Source organism: Hyperoodon ampullatus (assembly GCF_949752795.1).
Source record: "Hyperoodon ampullatus genome assembly, chromosome: 8".
NCBI classification, from domain to species: Eukaryota; Metazoa; Chordata; class Mammalia; order Artiodactyla; family Ziphiidae; genus Hyperoodon; species Hyperoodon ampullatus.
The window spans coordinates 69,775,456-69,788,515 of NC_136921.1; positions in this window are offsets into that span (position 1 = coordinate 69,775,456).

Sequence of the window (13,060 nt, forward strand, 5' to 3'; positions counted from 1 at the left end):
TCAGAACCAGCCTCCACAGTAAATTAGTCTTAAATATTAAGTCACTGGGATAAAGACCTGAATTGTACAGAACTACAGGTCACTTCTCTGAGTAAAGAAGTATCTATCCAGCAACGTAAGATGGTTAGTCAACCATCAGTGCTTAGAATGATAATGTTTTTACTTATAATCTGAAAAAGTTGTATACAACAAAACACCCAAATTTATGACACTAAACTCCCCTAGATACTGGAATTTGGAAAAGCTCTACACGAACAGCCCAGAAAGATGTACAAGGGGGCAGAAAAATGACAGATGTTTAACAGTGGACACCCTGGTAACATGGCGGGGGGGGGATCCAATGTGTTCATAAAGGACCACCAGGAGAAGTGTTAGAAACAAATTGAAATACATACTTTGAGCTAAAGTAGCCTCTGCTACTCAAGAAAAAGAAATGTTTCAAATCCATGCTGAAAAGATGGACCAAAATTTTAAGTTTAAGAGCATGTTTTGGGAGGGGGGGTCTGGGGGGGGAGTAGTCACTAGTGGTTTATTAAAACATCATAAAAGAAATTAATAGAATTAAAATGGACATGGACAAATTCCCAATATGTATATGAAATAATAAAGGATCCTTAGAGCTTGTAAGTGATAGTGTTAGAAGAAAAATCCTCAGTGCATTGCAAAGTTATGATAGTTTCCACCTATAGATAGTATGGCTTAAAAATCTAGATAGCTTTGATAAAAGTTTATAAAACCACAAAAGATGAATGCTGCAGTTTTTGAAGGTGGAATACTTCAGAGATATAATTAATCTTGTGGGGAAAAAAGGGTTCTGGAAAGTGAGAGCTGTTTTGTGTTACCACTGTGAAAGAGCATTAAACTGAATGAAAATCACTGCCATTTACCCTAACAGCCTTTTCTTTGCAACAAAACTTAATAAAACACAGTTTCCTTGCCACCTCTTCCAGCAACATACTCCCTGTTCCTCCCCCTATTCCCAGAAATCGGCATTGTTTTACAGCTGCTTACATGAAACTAACTGCTGAGATGGGCCCATCCTGGACTCAGTGAACTCATATTTTCCTTCTCTTTAGAGAAGACTGCAAGACCAGCCAGTTAGTGGCTTTGGGTCAGCTCCAGAAAGGACCTGGATATTCAGTTTATACTGTGATATGTCAGGAAAGACATGAATTCCTAAGACCAATTCAAAGTTAAAATCCTGACTCCCTCCAAACTTTTGCAAGTGTTCGCTTTGCTGCTGAAAGCTTAGCCTTTTGTTGTTGTTGTTGTTGTGTACTATCTTTATTGTAATCTCTTACCCAATTATCCTAGTTATTCTGTTGTTCTTAGTACTTTTAACATCTTTATTGGAGTATAATTGCTTTACAATGGTGTGTTAGTTTCTGCTTTATAACAAAGTGAATCAGCTATACATAAACATATGTTCCCATATCTCCTCCCTCTTGCTTCTCCCTCCCACCTGCCCTATCCCCACCCTTCTATGTGGTCACAAAGCACTGAGCTGATCTCCCTGTGCTATGCAGCTGCTTCCCATTAGCTATCTAGTTTACATTTGATAGTGTATATATGTCAATGCTACTCTCTCACTTCGTCCCAGCTTACCCTTCCTCCTTCCTGTGTCCTCAAGTCCATTCTCTAAGTCTGCGTCTTTATGCCTGTCCTGCCTCTAGGTTCTTCATAACCTTTTTTTTTTTTTTGATTCCATATATATGTGCTAGCATATGGTATTTATTTTTCTTTTTCTGGCTTCCTTCACTCTGTATGACAGTCTCTAGGTCCATCCACCTCACTACAAATAACTCAATTTCGTTTCTTTTCCTGGCTGAGTAGTATTCCACTGTATATATGTGCCACATCTTCCTTATCCATTCATCTGTCGATGAACACTTAGATTGCTTCCATGTCCTGGCTACTGTAAATAGTGCTGCAATGAACATTGGGGTGCATGACTCTTTTTGAATTATGGTTTTCTCAGGATATATACCCAGTAGTGGGACTGCTGGGTTGTATGGTAGTTCTATTTTTAGTTTTTTAAGGAACCTTCATACTGTTCTCCACAGTGGCTGTATCAATTGACATTCCCATCAACAGTGCAAGAGGGTTCCCTTTTCTTCACACCCTCTCCAGCATTTATTGTTTGTAGATTTTTTGATGATGGCCATTCTGACTGGTATGAGGTGATACCTCACTGTAGTTTTGATTTGCATTTCTCTAACGATTAGTGATGTTGAGCATCCTTACATATGTTTGTCGGCAATCTGTATATCTTCTTTGGAGAAATGTCTATTTAGGTCTTCTGCCCATTTTTGGATTGTGTTGTTGGTCTTTTTGATATTGAGCTGCATGTAAATTTTGGAGATTAATCCTTTGTCAGTTGCTTCATTTGCAAATAATTTCTCCCATTCTGAAGGTTGTCTTTTCGTCTTGTTCATGGTTTCCTTTGCTGTGCAAAAGCTTTTAAGTTTCATTAGATCCCATTTGTTTATTTTTGTTTTTATTTCCATTTCTCTAGGAGGTGGGTCAAAAACGATCGTGCTGTGATTTCTGTCATAGAGTGTTCTGCCTATGTTTTCCTCTAAGAGTTTTACAGTGTCTGGCCTTACATTTAGGTCTTTAATCCATTTTGAGTTTATTTTTGTGTATGGTGTTAGGGAGTATTCTAATTTCATTCTTTTACGTGTAGCTGTCTAGTTTTCCCAACACCACTTATTGAAGACGCTTTTTTCCATTGTATATTCTTGCCTCCTTTATCAAAGATCAGGTGACCATATGCACGTGGGTTTATCTCTGGGCTTGCTATCCTGCTCCATTGATCTATATTTCTGTTTTTGTGCCAGTACCATACTGTCTTGATTACTATAGCTTTGTAGTATAATCTGAAGTCAGGGAGCATGATTCCTCCAGCTCTGTTTTTCTTTCTCTAGCTTGCTTTAGCTATCCGGGGTCTTTTGTGTTTCTATACAAATTCTGAATTTTTTTGTTCTAGTTCTGTGAAAAATGCCATTGGTAGTTTGATAGGGATTGCATTGAATCTGTAGATTGTTTTGGGTAGTAGAGTCATTTTCACAATGTTGATTCTTCCAATCCAAGAACATGGTATATCTCTCCATCTGTTTCTTTCGTCTTCAATTTCTTTCATCAACGTCTTATAGTTTTCTGCATACAGGTCTTCTGTCTCCTTAGGTAGGTTTATTCCTAGGTATTTTATTCTTTTTGTTGCAGTGGTAATTGGGAGTGTTTCCTTATTTTCCCTTTCAGATTTTTCATCATTAGTGTATAGGAATGTAAGAGATTTCTGTGCATTAATTTTGTATCCTGCTACTTTACCAAATTCATTGATTAGCTCCAGTAGTTTTCTGGTAGCATTTTTAGGGTTCTCTATGTATAGTATCATGTCATCTTCAAACAGTGACAGTTTTACTTCTTCTTTTCCGATTTGGATTCCTTTTATTCTTTTCCTTCTCTGATTGCTGTGGCTAAAACTTCCAAAACTATATTGAACAATAGTGGTGAGAGTAGCCAACCTTGTCTTGTTCCTGATCTTAGTGGAAATGGTTTCAGTTTTTCACCATTGAGAATGATGTTGGCTGTGGGTCTGTCATATATGGCTTTTATTATGTTGAGGTAAGTTCCCTCTATGCCTACTTTCTGGAGGGTTTTTATATAAATGGGTGTTGAATTTTGTCGAAAGGTTTTTCTTCATCTTATTGAGATGATCATATGGTTTTTCTCCTTCAATTTGTTAATATGACTTATCACATTGATTGATTTGCGTATATTGAAGAATCCTTGCATTCCTGGAATAAACCCCACTTGATCATGGTGCATGATCCTTTTAATGTGCTGTTAGATTCTGTTGCCAGTATTTTGTTGAGGAGTTTTGCATCTATGTTCATCAGTGATATTGGCCTGTAGTTTTCTTTGTGACATCCTTGTCTGGTTTTGGTATCAGGGTGATGGCAGCCTTGTAGACTGAGTATGGGAGTGTTCCTCCCTCTGCTATATTTTGGAAGAGTTTGAGAAGGATAGGTGTTAGCTCTTCTCTAAATGTTTGATAGAATTCGCCTGTGAAGCTATCTGGTCCTGGGCTTTCGTTTGTTGGAAGATTTTAATCACAGTCTCAATTTCAGTGCTTGTGATTGGTCTGTTTATATTTTCTATTTCTTCCTGGTTCAGTCTCAGAAGGTTGTGCTTTTCTAAGAATTTGTCCATTTCTTCCAGGTTGTCCATTTTATTGGCATATAGTTGCTTGTAGTAATCTCTCATGATCCTTTGTATTTCTGCGGTGTCAGTTGTCACTTCTCCTTTTTTATTTCTAATTCTATTGATTTGAGTCTTCTCCCTTTTTTTCTTGATGAGTCTGGCTAATGGTTTATCAATTTTACCTTTTCAAAGAACCAGCTTTTAGTTTTGTTGATCTTTGATCGTTTCCTTCATTTCTTTTTCATTTATTTCTGATCTGATCTTTATGACTTCTTTTCTTCTGCTAACTATGTTATTTTTGTTTTTCTTTCTCTAATTGCTTTAGGTTTAAGGTCAGCTTGTTTATTTGAGATGTTTCTTGTTTCTTGAGGTAGGATTGTATTGCTATAAACTTCCCTCTTACAACTGGTTTTGCTGCATCCCATAGGTTTTGGGTTGTCTTGTTTTCATTGTCATTTGTTTCTGCGTATTTTTTGATTTCCTCAGTGATCTCTTGGTTATTAAGTACTGTACTGTTTAGCCTCCAGGCGTTTGTATTTTTTACAGATTTTTTTCCTGTAATTGATATGTAGTCTCATAGCATTGTGGTTGGAAAAGACACTTGATATGATTTCAATTTTCTTAAATTTACCAAGCCTTGATTTGTGACCCAAGATATGAGAATGTTCCATGAGCACTTGAGAAGAAAGTGTATTCTGTTGTTTTCGGATGGATTGGCCTATAAATATCAATTAAGTCCATATTGTTTAGTGTATCATGCAAAGCCTGTGTTTCCTTATTTATTTTCATTTTGGATGACCTGTCCACTGGTGAAAGTGGGGTATTAAAGTCCCCTACTACAATTGTGTTACTGTCAATTTCCCCTTTTATGGCTGTTAGCATTTGCCTTATGTATTGAGATGCTCCTTGTTGGGTGCATAAATATTTACAATTGTTATATCTTCTTCTTGGATTGATCCCATGATCATTATGTAGTGTCCATCTTTGTCTCTTGTAATAGTCTTTGTTTTAATGTCTATTTTGTCTGATATGAGAATTGGTACTCCAGCTTTCTTTTGATTTCCATTTGCATGGAATATCTTTTTCCATCCCCTCACTTTCAGTCTGTATGTGTCCCTAGGTCTGAAGTGGGTCTCTTGTAGACAACATATATATGCATCTTGTCTTTGTATCCATTCAACCAGTCTATATTTTTTGGTAGGAGCATTTAATCCATTTCCATTTAAGGTAATTATCAATATGTATGTTCCTATTACCATTTTCTTAATTGTTTTGGGTGTGTTGTTGTAGGTCTTTTCCTTCTCTTGTGTTTCCTGCCTAGAGAAGTTCCTTTAGCATTTGTTGTAAAGTTGGTTTAGTGGTGCTAAATTCTCTTAGCTTTTGCTCGTCTGTAAAAGTTTTAATTTCTCCGTCAAATCTGAATGATATCCTTGCTGGGTAGAGTAATCTTGGTTGTAGGTTTTTCCCTTTCATCACTTTAAATATGTCTTGCCACTCCCTTCTGGCTTGCAGAGTTTCTTCTGAAAGATCAGGTGTTAACCTTATGGTGATTCCCTTGCAAGTTATTTGTTGCTTTTCCCTTGCTGTTTTTAATATTTTTTTTATTTTGTTTTTGATAGTTTGATTAATATGTGTCTTGGAGTGTTTCTCCTTAGATTTATCCTGTATGGGACTATCTGAGCTTCCTGGACTTGACTATTTCCTTTCCCATGTTAGGGAAGTTTTGAAGTATAATCTCTTGAAATATTTTCTCAGTCCGTTTCTTTTTCTCTTCTTCTGGGACCCCTATAATTCTAATGTTGGTGCGTTTAATGTTGTTCCAGAGGTGTCTGAGACTGTCCTCAATTCTTTTCATTCTTTTTTTCTTTATTCTGCTCTGGGGTAGTTATTTCCACTATTTTATCTTCCAGGTCACTTATCTGTTCTTCTGCCTCAGTTATTCTGCTATTGATTGCTTCTTGAGATTTTTAAATTTCATTCATTGTGTTGTTCATCCTTTGTTTGCTCTTTAGTTCTTCTAGGTCTTTGTTAAATGTTTGTTGTATTTTTTCCATTCTATTTCCAAGATTTTGGATCATCTTTACTATCATTACTCTGAATTCTTTTTCAGGTAGACTGCCTATTTCCTTTTCATTTGTTTGGTGTGGTTTGTTTTTAGCTTGCTCCTTCATCTGCTGTGTGTTTCTCTGTCTTCTCATTTTGCTTAACTTACTGTGTTTGGGGTCTCCTTTTTGCAGGTAACAGGTTCATAGTTCCCGTTGATTTTGGTGTCTGCCCCAAGTAGTGAGGTTGGTTCAGTGGGTTGTGAAGGCTTCCTGGTGGAGGGGACTCGTGCCTGTGTTCTGGTGGATGAGGCTGGATCTTGTCTTTCTTGTGGATAGGACCAGGTCCAGTGGTGTGTTTTGGGGAGTCTGTGACCTTATTATTTTTAGGTAGCCTCTCTGCTAATGGTGGGGTTGTGTTTCTGTCTTGCTAGTTGTTTGACATAGGGTGTCCAGCACTGTAGCTTGGTGGTCTTTGAGTGGAGCTGGGTCTTAGCATTGAGATGGAGATCTCTGGAAGAGCTTTCACCGTTTGATATTACATGGAGCTGAGAGGTCTCTGGTGGACCAATGTCCTGAACTCGGCTCTCCCACCTCAGAGGCACAGGCCTGACCCCCGGCTGGAGCACCAAAACCCTTTCAGCCACACGGCCAGGTACATGGGGAGTTTCTTGACTTTTGGGAAGTCTGAGGTCTTCTGCCATCGTTCAGTAGGTGTCCTGTAGGAGTTGTTCCACATGTAGATGTATTTTTGTTGTATTTGTTGGGAGGAAGGTGATCTCCATGTCTTACTCCTCCGCCATCTTGAAGGTCTCCCTACCCGCTAGGAACCCGGTCCTCTCAGCTGGGACCTCCTGCCCCAGCTCCCCAAAGCCTCTCTAGCCTTTTTTTTTTTAAACTACCGTTTTAAATTCTATCAGCATAATTTGTATGTCAAAAGATATGACTTGTGTCTGTATTTTAGCTAGATACTGAGAAAGTAATTACTACAACTTCTAGGCAAGTTATAATCATTTATAATTCTTAGTGCTGTACAAATCTGCCTAAGGTGAAAGTCAGTATGCTGAGTCTAAAAGTGTAATCAGAGTATAATTTTCCATTTTGCCTTAAATACAGCTAGTGCTTACACTGTTGGATGTTACAAGTTCCTATTGATATAAAATACCTATTTCATGACATTTATTCTGTATCAGTTTTTATATAAAATTGTACTTTCAGATTGTGCAAATTTCCATTTGTATTCAGGTTTGGAGAAACAAATGAGAATTATGCTTTTAAATATCATGTAGGTATCCAATAAGAAACATTTTATAAAATTGATAGAATAAATTGTTTTAAATTAAAGGACCTACTAGAATGAATTTCAGAAAATATTTCTAAAAAACATATCTTGATAAACACATTTTTATACTAAGCCTAATGGCAGGTAGAAATCTACAGAGACAAACAATTAAAATGAATCAGAAGTGTATTTCATAAATCAAAATCATTAATAGTTTTTATTTCTCTGTTTCCCAGTTAGAATTGAATTTTTACTTTGTACAAGTTTTTCAGAAACAGCATCAGTGGTTAAAAGAAAAAAAGCTTATTGTAGTAATATAAACATCTGCATAAAAGGAAAATTAAGCAGTTTTTCATAGAAGAGCATCTTACATAATTTTTTTTAATTTTAGTAACTTATTGCTACCCGCAACAGGCAAAGACTACTCCAACCCAGCAATAAAAATCTTAAACAACTGGAAATTTCTTGGCATTTAAAAAATAAACCTTAAGGATATAGGTAATATAAAGAATATGACCCCACCATGAAATATGAATAGGAAAACCAAAGAACACACTTTTAAAGTATATTATAGCAAAGCTCTTACTATAATTGTTCTGTTTTTTCATATATTCTTGTATGAAGGATTTTTTTTGATAATACAAGAAGAAAAGATGTGTAGTAAATGGCTGATGTTGACAGCATGAAGCTAGAGGGGTATAGGAGTGCTAAAACTATAGGTTAAGACATCCTTCTTCCTGGTTGAATATCCAAAGGCTTGGTAGGAACAATTCAATGAGTAACTAATGAAACCTTCAGTTCAGCAGTATGCAATAAGAGCTTTGATCTCCTAATTTTACTTCTAGGGCTCTATCCTAAATCAGTAATATAAAACACAAAAGTCTCTATACACCAAAGATATCCTTCAAAGCAAATAATTTGTTATAGTAGGAAATAATGGAAGCAAACTAAAAGACCAATAACATATGGTACAGAAACGTAATAGAATATTACATAGCATTTTTAAAATGGTCATCAAGAGGAATAATATAGGAAATGTTATAATCTTAAATTTAAAAGCAGGATACAGAAGTGTATAAAGCTGAATTTCAACTATGTGAAATACTGCACAGAAAGAAGATATGAAAGAGGTTCACTGGAATATTGTCAGAGGTTTTCTCTGAGAAGCCGAATTATAGGTGGCATTTTCTTTATGGATTTCTACATTTTCTAAATTTCCTATAAGTGTATATCATTTCATAATCAGAAAAAATAAAAGAAATTTAAAAATAGGAATAGTAATTAACTGCATATAGTTCTTGTGAGGATTACATTACATAAGATCCTGGATGTGAAATTCTCTAGCATATACTGAGTATTTCCTTAGAAGCACAAATAAGAGAAGAGGTGGCTTCCCTATCTAGCAATCAGAGTTGCTTGCATTATTGTCAGAAAACAGTAACAAAAGTCCCTGCCTGCTGCATAGAATCAACTTCCGTTGCTCTACACATTTTCAGGGATATTAATTGAAGAATTGTTTTAATAGTGAACAGCAGAAAACAACCTAAATGATCACAACAGAGGATTGATTAAATATATTTGTTCATCCCACAGTGGGATATTAGACAGTCATTAAAAAGAATGAGGTAGATAATGGAGGCACTGCAAACCAAGAAATCCACAATATAGCTTTAAGTGAAAGCTAAGCTGCAAAACAGAATTACTGTATAATCCTGGCTTCATCAAAGGCAAAAACAGGAAAAACTCTTATATTTTATAGGTCTGATACAATATTTTTAAGGGACTAAACAGGTGATATAGCTGAATATCTGATTTAAATATCAGAAAAACACCTCTAGCTTACGTGTCCTACTATATTTAAGATTTTAACTTTAAAAACAGCATAATCTAGATATCTTAGTGTTGCAAGACACCAGTAACTTACTAAGATTAAGGTATCTGTCAAGGTTTTTGGGTGCAGGTAAAAAATATGTACTTGAGCTACTTTATTACATGGATGCTATGGAATCTCTCAGAAACAGGCTGAAGTACAAAGGTCTTCGCACATTCTCCCTGATAAGAGCATTTTCATATGTGTGAGGCCTTGGGCCTGCTGTACCAGTTTGATGAGAGAAATTCATCCTAACACTGTGATTTATGGTGAATGCCTGTTTTTGTTCTGGAGTGGAAGGGGTTGAAATCTGAGTAGCTGAGGTCAGTCACACAGGTACTACATGCATACATGACTGAATCCCAATAAAAGTCCTGCACACCAAGGCTCAAGTGAGCTTCCCTGGTTGGTAGCACTTCACATGTGTTGTTGGGAGAATTAAGTGTGTCTCCATGGGACTCCACTGGAAAGGGACACCTAGAAGCTTATTGCTGGTTTCTCCTGGACTTCACTCCATGTGCCTTTTCCCTTTATTGATTTCAATCTGTATCCTTTCACTGTAATAAACTGTAACCAAGAGTATAACATCTTTTGAGCCCTATGAGTCCTTCTAGCAAGTCACCAAGCCTAAGGGCAGTCTTGGAGGCCCTGATACAAGAATTAACTGAAAAATCGTCAAAAGATACAGATACTCTCCTCTTCCTAAGACCTACATAAATGTTAAACCACCCTCCCCCAAATAAGGAGCTCTGCTTGACCCACATATACTTGCCAACAGGTCCTTAATTAGATGATGCTACCACTGGAAGGTGATTTAACCCAACCTCATTCTATAACTGAGGAAATTAAGGAATTATATTCAGTGACCTCTAAGCATTTGGATGACAGCCATTTTGAGGTTGGTTGATTCTTCCTTTATATTCTCAGCACAGGAGCCTAGAATAATTCTCTGGCTTTGTAATTGGGTAAGGACAGTTTAACTTGCAGCTGTTCTGTGGGAGCTCTGTGCTTATCTCTCAGGCCACCTGGAGCCATGGTACTGACTCCTGACCAGCATGGGAATGGAATATGCTACCTAAAGGTCTATAATGTAATGACTTTAATGTCCAAAACTCCCCTGGGGTATCCTGTGCCAGTTTCTCTATCTTGTTTACTGACAACATACAGATTGGTGGTTTTTACTTTTTATATTTGGTCACACAGTCTGCTTTTTGCTGTGACCCCTCAGTAAACTTGTGCCTCAGCATATTAATTTCCTAGGTCTGGTGTAACAAGTTATCACAAACTTGCTGGCTTAGAGCAAAAGAAATTTCTTCTCTCACAGTTCTGGAGGCCAGATGTCCAAAATCAATGTCCTGGCAGGGTCATACTCTCTCTGAAGGCTCATGGGGGAATTCTTCCTTTCCTCTTCCAGCTTCTGGTGGTTCCTGGCATGTCTTAGCTTGTAGATGCATCATCACTCCAATCTCTTCTCTTCTGTGTGTCCTTAACTGTCTCTTATAAGGATATTTTCATTGGATTTAGAGCCTACCCTAACCCGGTATGATCTCATCTCAATCTTTACCTTTAATTACATCTGCAAAGGCCCTACTTCCAAATAAGGTGAAATTCAGAGGTTCCAGGTGGCCATGAGTGGGGTGGGGGGCACTGTTTAATGCACTATACTTAGATTCTGTGAGACTGAGATATCTCACACATACTTTGGTGGTTTGTGTTTTGGAGATGAAGTATATCTGTGTGGCTGAGACAGGACCTGAAACTGTGCTCGGATGTTTTGGGTGTTCGTATTGTTTTTCTTTGCTTTCTTGCTCCTGCCTCTGTGTTTGCTTTGTCTGTTATATTTTGCGAGCATACCTTGTTAGAGAGTCCCATGAGTCTTTCAGTGTTCTTGCCTAGTATAAATTGCTGCAATTTTGTTTTTATTACCTTCAGTTCTTTATTTTGCAATGAAGTCACCTTTACTTTGAATCTTTCCAATTTTGGTAGAAAAAGCATTTGACTGTGGATTGTGAAACCTATCACTAATCCTGGTCTACCGCACAGGAGCCTTGCGGCATTCAGCAAATCATTGGAACCTCAGATTCCTGAGCTAAGAAGTAATTTATATGAACCTAGAAGATCTTGGAGGTCCCATCCTGTGTCAGTTTGGGTTCTCTGAGAAGCAGATGCCAAGAAAGTATTGAGTACAAGAAATTTATCGGAGGAAATGCCTGTGAAAGGTGAAGGGGTGAAGGAGCAGGAGGACACAGAGACGGTGATACCATCTGAGCCCTGTGAAAAAGGAGGGGAAAGGAAGAAGGATTAGGCAATAAAAACCTCAGACTTCAGCACAGCTCTGAGAAGTTCTCAGGGGGTCTCAGAACAAAGATTGCCCATTAGAAGAGTCCTGCCATGGGTTGGTTTTGGTGCCTCTGCTGTGTCATTAGCTACAAGCAGCCCAGGAAGAACACAGTCTCAGTGTGGTCACTGCTGGGGATCCCAACGTTAACTAGTGGGAATCAGAGAACTCCAACTCTTATAGCAGTTTCTGTCTGGAAGGAAGATCTGAATGGCACACCTCTAGGACTGTCACAATGCCAATATCTAAAATCGTGAGCTTATGACCAGTATGGACTGCATGTTTGTGTCCATCCCCCTCTGCAATCATATGGTGAAGCTCTAACCACCAATGTGATGGTGTTAGGAGGTAGGGTCTTTGAAAGGTACTTAGGTTTAGATGAGACCATGAGGGTGTGGCCTCCATGTTGGGCTTAGTGTGCCTTCATAAGAAGAGAAAGACTGAGCTCACTCTCGGCCATGTGAGAATGCAAGAAGATGGCTATCTGCAAATGAGGAAGAGATCTCTCACTAGACACTGAATTTGCCAGCACCCTAATCTCGGACTTCCCAGTCTCCAGGACTGTAAGAAATAAATTTCCATTGTTTAAGCCTCCAAGTCATTGGTATCTTCTCATAGCAGCTTGAACTAAGATAATGAAGATTTCTCATTTTTATTCTCCAGAGAGAGAGAGAGAAGGAGAGAGATTCTCCTCAATTTCAATCCATCTCTCAATTTGAGAGCCAAAGGACAGGTTTGCTGGGAAGCTATATTGTGAGTGTGCCTGTGTTGTTTCAGCCTGCTCCCCACCATGTGATGCAGATTTATTTTTCTTCTTCCTCACGTTCCTTCAGTCCTCTCACCCTGAAACTCCATCTACCTTCTGCCTCCCTTTTCTTCTACTAGCGATGGGATAGGCAATTCTGTGAGGGCTGATGGCACCACTCCAGCTTCTCCTTTTGTAAAGGAGTGCTTCTCAACTTTGGCCGTACATTGGAATCATCTGGGGACCTTCAAAAAAGTCCTGTGCTCAGGATATGCCCCAGGGCAAGTAAACCAGAGCTCTGAGGGTGGAGGCAGACATAAATGTGTTTTAACGCTCTGCAGGAGACTTCCCTGGTGGTGCAGTGGTTAAGAATCTGCCTGCCAATGCAGGGGACACGGGTTCGAGCCCTGGTCCGGGAAGATCCCACATGCCATGGAGCAAGCTCCACAACAAGAGAAGCAACTGCAACGAGAAGCCCGCGCACCGCAACGAAGACCCAATGCAGCCAAAAATAAATAAATAAATTTATAAAAGGAAAAAAAAATGTTCTTCAGGTTGATCCAATGGGCCGGCAAGG